Source organism: Nannospalax galili, unplaced genomic scaffold (assembly GCF_000622305.1).
Source record: "Nannospalax galili isolate Female #2095 unplaced genomic scaffold, S.galili_v1.0 scaffold578, whole genome shotgun sequence".
Classification (NCBI taxonomy): domain Eukaryota; kingdom Metazoa; phylum Chordata; class Mammalia; order Rodentia; family Spalacidae; genus Nannospalax; species Nannospalax galili.
The window spans coordinates 5,902,394-5,909,052 of record NW_008342282.1 but is presented as its reverse complement, the minus strand read 5'-3'; the positions used below and the strand labels follow the sequence as shown (position 1 = coordinate 5,909,052).

Genomic DNA, 6,659 nt, shown 5'->3' with positions numbered 1-6,659 from the left:
TGTACATCCATATTTGTTGCTGCTCTTTTCACAATAGCTAAGAGATGGAAGCAACCTAAGTGTCCCTCAATTGATGAGTAGATAATGCACTCTCTTCCCATTTATATGATGGAGTTTTACTCAGCAGTAAAAAAAAATGATGAAATCATGAAATTTGCAGGTAAATGGATGGAACTAGAGACTGTTATACTAAGTGAAGTAACAGAAACTCAGAAAAAAAATGTATGTTCTCCCTCATAGTGGAACCTAGCAGCAAATGCTTATAAGTGAGTATGTATTCAGACATAGCTACAGGAACCAGGATAATGAAAAGGAACCAGGGAGGTAGAGGAAAAGAATCTGAAAGTGAAGAACAGTAGAAAGGAGGTACTAACAATGGAGATATGGATAAAAATGAGATTATTTTAGGGCAGGGGAGAGGGAAGGTTATACAAGGAACCTAGGGGAAAAAGGGAAAGAAGGAGCTTGAAAGAAGTGGGACCATAGGAGAAGGATATTATTAAGGGAGAAATGGGAAAAACGGGGGCACCTTAAATGGGGAAACCATGGTGGAAGGGTTAGACAATGTAAGAGATATATAATGCCTAGCTAGTTTTAGAAAACCAGAGAGAACCATATTAGGCCAACAACCTACTGACAAATTATACATACAACCTTTTCAAAGAATGTAATATATGTCTAGGGAAGGTTTATCTGAGACCATTTGGTCTTTGCCCAAGCTCTACATGGCACATGGCAATTAAAAGGATCAGACTGGTGGAACTAACCTTCTTGGATGTTTAGCAACCATACTATGAGGTCGATTCTAATTTGGACACAGGAACATAATGGACAGTTTTTGCTCCTTTCCCTCCTAGGTTGACTAGGTTCCAGGGGACTATAATCATCTCTGAAAATGTCCTGTAACTATGGTGAGTCACCTGTCCTCTTGATCAAGGAGGCCATGGAGGCTCAAGCAGATGGACCTGAACCAGTGTCCAGTCTACAAAGAAGAGGGTCAACACAAAAGAAACAATTCCTCCACGATTCCAAGCAAAGCCAGGCATGGACGAGCAGGATCTTTGACTTATCTTCACATAGATGGAACTGGTAAAAGAAAGGAGCCAGGGGCTCCTCCCAATCCCATGTTACCCTTAAGGAACAGATCCTCAAACCACCTTAAGAGTAAAAATAAATTGGTTTATCTGGGCCAATTGTAGGGTCTTAAACACCCAAAAGGAAAGTATAACCAAAGTTTAATGGGTTCAATGTAATTTTTAAGAGTCCATTTGTATAGCTAAAGGCTACATAACAAGAAACAATGTCAGACAGGAGATACCTTCTTTTGAATTATTGGCCAGGGTGGTCCAAAAGACTCCCAGACAGTAACCCAGCATAGAACTGGGAAAATGAACTTTGGACCCCAATCTTATCTCCTGCTCTGCCTCCATACCTTCCCCATGATGATGAATTCTATCCCTCTGGAAGTGACTATAAGCCAAAATAAATTCTTTTCTTCTTAATTGGATTTTGGTCATGGTATTTTATCACAGCAGCATCAGCAGAAAAAAATATAGAAATTGGTACTAGGAGTGTCAGGGTGTTGCTATGAAGAACTTGATCATGTTGTCTTTTTGGAGGAATGCGGGAGATTTTGGAACTTTGGACTGAAAAACTATTGGAAGCTGTGAGAAGGGCTTAACAGGACATTCTAGTAGAAGCTTGGAAGACAGTAGTGCTGAGTATAGTAAGGAAAGTCAAGACTTGGCTCATGAGGTTTCCTAGGGGAGCAAGGACTCTATTACTAACTGGGCTAAAGGCCATTCGTGTGATATTTTGGCAAAGGATCTTGCTGTATTCTGCTTATATCCTGAGAATTTGCATGAGACTGAATTAAAAAGAAATGTAATGGGCTGATTTCTTGGGCAGAGGGAATTTCAAGATAGAATATCACTGAGACTTTGTTATAGTTATTACTCATTGCTTTTATGCAAACCTACAGAAAAAGAGCAATAAATTAGGCAGAAAGAAATAAAAATGTGCAGCTTAGAGAGTTAAAGAGCACCAGGAAGTGTAAGATTGGTATCAAGTCATATTCTCAAAAAAGAGACAGTGGTTGTTAAAGAGATTAAAACCATTAAAGAGACTCCTACTCTGCATAGGAACAAGAGAAAAGGTGCCGTGGTGGTAAGATCCCAGCCAACTAAGCAGCTAACTTGTGAAAGAGAGCCTAAGGTGGTTGCTTGCTCCTTCTGGAAAGCAATTGCCTTGCAAGTTCTTCAGAGTTAAGTGTATAGAAACTGCTTCAAATGTGACCAAGTGATTACATTTCAGGTTTGCAGCTGAACTTGGCAGTGTCATCCTCAGAGTACACGTTTTAGAGATGTCTCTCAAACTGTCTGTTTCCTCCAAGGGAGCCTGCTGCTGAAATTTGACTGGGGAGGGGTTTTTGCTCCATCTGCCATCTTATGATGGAAGTGGTGAGCCACCAGGAATGCTCCACGGCAGGTGGAGGATGTGGAGAAAAGAGGTCCGGTTGGTCTCACCTGCATGGTGAGAGGGGGCATTTACGAGTTGGAGCAGGAATGTGGACCCAAGATGCATGGACCAAAGATAACAGAGACTGTGGGCTGGTGGAAGCATTGTGGAACCCAGGTGCCTGCCGCACAGAGCTGGGTGCCAGACGTTAGTTTCTGTAAGCGTCTCCACCTCCCCAAGTTATAAACTATAATAAGTTCACATAAAAATATATTATATAGTTTGTGTGATGGTGCAAGAGACCCTGAGAGAACTCTGGAGACAAGAGGTAAGAAAAAATAGCAAGATTAAGAGGTTATAATGCATCCTCTGCAGTTTCAGAGGGCCACTGAAGCCAGGAATTGTGTGGCATGGTTGGAGTCCCTGAATGGTGGTCTTGAGAAACCATTGCATGAAGCTATAAAGGGGAAGCCTGGGCTACAGTGGAGATCCCAAGATGTTAGAAGTGCCAGAACTGTGAGACATGTGCTGAGGATAGCTGCATAGAGGGAGTAAACTTTCCTAAGAGAAAAATATATGTTGTAGGAAGCAAAATGGGGGCAGGGGGTGTCATTTGTGTCCTTTGAAACTGAAGCCTCAGATACTGTTCACAGAGCTCAGAATTTGATGTTTTCCCTGCTGGGTTTTGGTCTTGCCTTGGTCCAATCTTTCTTCACTATGCTCCTATTCCTTTCTTTTGGAATGGGAATGTATTCTGTGCCACAGTACATTGAAAGTATGCAATTTGTCCTTTGATTTTGCATTGTGGTCACAGATAAGAGATTGGTTTAAGTTTCAGAAGAAAATTTTGGCTTTGGACTCTTGAACAGTGTTGCGACTATGAAAGATGATGGGAACTTTTGAAGTTGGAATAAATGTATTTTGCATCATGATATGGTCAGGAGCCTATGCGACTGAGGGATGATTAAAGTAGTGACTTGACTGATAGCTGTCCCCTATAGGTCTGTGTACTTGAACACTTGATCCTGATCTGGTGGTGCTATGTGGGGAATTTATGAAAACTTTAGGAGATGGAGCTTTGGTTGGAGGAAGTGTATCCCCTATGGAGGGTTTTGAGGGCTTATAGCCTCACAGTATTTTCTTTTCTGACCCTCCTTCCTATGTGCAGATGAAAATGTGATCAACTAGCTCCTGATCTTACCTCCAGACCATCCTTGCCTTTTGTCATCCTTCCCCACCATGATTGACTGTATTCCTCTGGAACTGTAAGCTAGAATAAATCTTTACTTCCTTAAATTTCTTTTGGTCATGGTATTTTGTCATATCGATAAAAGAGTAACTAATACAGTAACTAAACTTCTGTTGTGGGAACTAATACATCTTATAATTTTCATTCCTAATTTTTTGTCTTTTATGTAGAATATCCACTAGGTGAAGATGTTTGAGTTCTTGCACTAGTCCTTATTTCCTTCCACCTGTTTTCCAACCCTCTTCACTTGCTTTAAAAAAAATAACCATTCTTCTTTGTAGAATCTTGAGGTAATTAGATCCTCATACTTTCAATTTAAATTTATATTTCTGTTATTCTACATATATATTTCCATGTTTTTTTTATGTTTTTAGTACCTCACTAAAATACTTTGTTTTTAAAATGAAATATCTACTTTTATCTTTTAAGCAACATTTTCACTACGTTACGTTATCTCTGCTTCTTCCAAATTTTTATGTCCATTTCTTTTTCAGGTTGCTGGGTTTTCTCAAATCTTTTTTGTTTCTGGAAGTCATTCAAATGTAGTAGTAAAGACTAAGAAAAAGATTGTAAAGTATGATGTGTGCATGAAGGGAAGTATGTCTTTAAAAGTACACACAAGAGAGAACAGGGGTTTCATTTGGGGGATCCTATATGTCTTATTTACTTATACTTTGGCCATTTCTTTTGAGATTAATTCCTCCTTCTGCTAGTTTTCTGGCTGCTGACATAATGAATGTTAAGGTATGAGAGAATGCCATAAACCTACTGATTAGTAAGTCAGTTTTGGCTTCATTTTCCTTTTTTGTGTGGTCCTCTTAATTGATCTATGTCTTACAACTCTGGTTAACTTTTTTGAACATTGAAGCTTTCCATCTCTTTACAGAAGGAATAGTGGTCTGGCTGCTGAGGTAGGAGTACTGGCCTAAGGGGAATGAGTGATTGTCAGTCTAGTTCTGATATATTTTTGGCTATTAGCCTACTACTCAGTGAATTCTTTGCTTATTGTTGTGGAAAACCTTGTGACTGATTTTGCCTTTTGCCTTATATACCTATCATGCTGGAATGCCGTGCTTCCTGTTTCTTATCAGAGAGAAAACTATGTAAGTCACATAGTTTCTAGGAATCTGAAACTTAGAGAAACTGAAAATTATTATGCTAATAGGGCATCTGGCCCACTAGATTGTAATAGGATACTAGTCTGCCATGCTAATAAGAGATCCCATATGCTGTGTTATGATTGGACTATTACCCCTATATAAGCCCGTGCTTTCCTGCAATAAAGAAGATCTGTGTCACTGAACCTGGTCTCCTGCATCTGAATGTGGCAATGCTGGTGCAGACTCCTCACTAGCCCTGGGGTCCAGACCGGATGACTGATCAGAGGAACTGAGAGAGCATGAGAGCAAACATAGCCGGAGGAGAACAGCCACAGCCGGTGACCACAGCTGGCATCCAAACATGGGGCTGGGATCCCCCTCCCCACAGACCTGTAACACTCTGAGCTGTAACACCTTGGGCTCCCAATGCCCCCTTTCTTGGTGCTTTTCCTGTGGTTGCTTGCTGCTTTTGTTTTGTTCTGCTTTTCCTCTGGCTCGTGATATTTGGTCGGGCATGCCACTCCTGCCTTCGCCAATTGTCTCCTTGAATGGTTCCTGAGTCCCTTTGGGTATGTCTTGCAGGGTGAGTGACCTCTGGTATGGGGAATAGTCACCCAGCTGCTGCTGGTCCCTGTGCTGCTGCACTGGTTCCTCTCCTCAGGAGTAGGCATATTAGGGGAACAGTAAAAGATGTAACTAAGGTTTTAGATGAAATACTAGCTCTTGCCCCCTGGTTTACAGATTCTTGTTGCTGGGATCCCGAACAATGGCCTTGCATTCTGTTCTTGGCCCAGCATAGAGAAGCCAGGGAGGGACACCCACAGTCTGGGCTGTTCTACCCCATTGTGACAGCCATTCTGGCCTCCCTTTTGGGGGATTCCTCCCGAAGCCCCTGAACAGGACAATCTCCTATTAAAGGAGATAGATGAGCAAATACAACAACAGGACACTGGGGAAGGCCTGTCCCAGGCATTTCCAGTTAAAACAAAATTAATGGATTCTTATTCTGATGAAACAATGACTGCTAATGATGATATAAAAAAATGAGGAATTGGGGTTTGAGAGCTCCCTTGATGAAAAACAGGAAGTTAAGACTGCCTCTGCTCCACCATTACCAGGCGGTGGCTACCCTCCGCCATCTTATACTGGCTTTAAGGAAGTTTCCCCCCAGTCTATCTACCCCTCCCTCTCAGAGGAGGATTGGAAGGCCTTCCTGCCTAGGCCCATTTTCTATGATAAAGTGGGAGATGGGAGATTTTCCACAGTTCTTCTCAGTTACTGTCGATCAGGGACAACAGAACCCCAATGTCTGGAATCCATATTCTCATGATACCGTAAGGAAGCTGCATAAGGCAGCAGTTGAGGATGGTATTCACTCCCCTTGGTTTGGTCAGTTATTAGATACAATCAGTCATTTAGCCAATACCCCCTATGATTGGCAGAATATCACCCATGCCTGCTTACAGGGAGGCAATTTCCTTTTGTGGAAAGCTGCTTACCAAGATGAATGTGAACAACAGGCAGAGCACAATAGAAATGCCAATGTCCAAAACACTGGAATTGATGCTCTAGTAGGATGTGGCAATTTTGAGACCCGCCTCAAGCTCAGGCACAGGGACCTCCCTGCTACTTTGAACAAGTACGGCTTTGCGTGCTTTGTGCTTTTTGGAGTATGCTGCCTTGCGGTGATACCAAATTCACCAAATTGATACAAAAACCAGGCGAGTCTTTCTCTGATTTTGTTGAGAGATGCCAACAGATTATAAATAGAAAGAGCAGTCATCAGGGAGCTGCCGATGCCTTGCCCAAGGATCTTGTATATGAAGGCTGCTCTACAGAGTGTCCCCTGCCAT

General features: G+C 41.9%; 1 pseudogene; it reads right to left on the bottom strand.

Annotated features, from left to right (window-relative positions):
* LOC103738191 overlaps window positions 1–2,546 on the bottom strand; it is a 10,727-nt pseudogene extending 8,181 nt beyond the window's left edge.
* Between the last annotated feature and the right edge of the window lie 4,113 nt (window positions 2,547–6,659).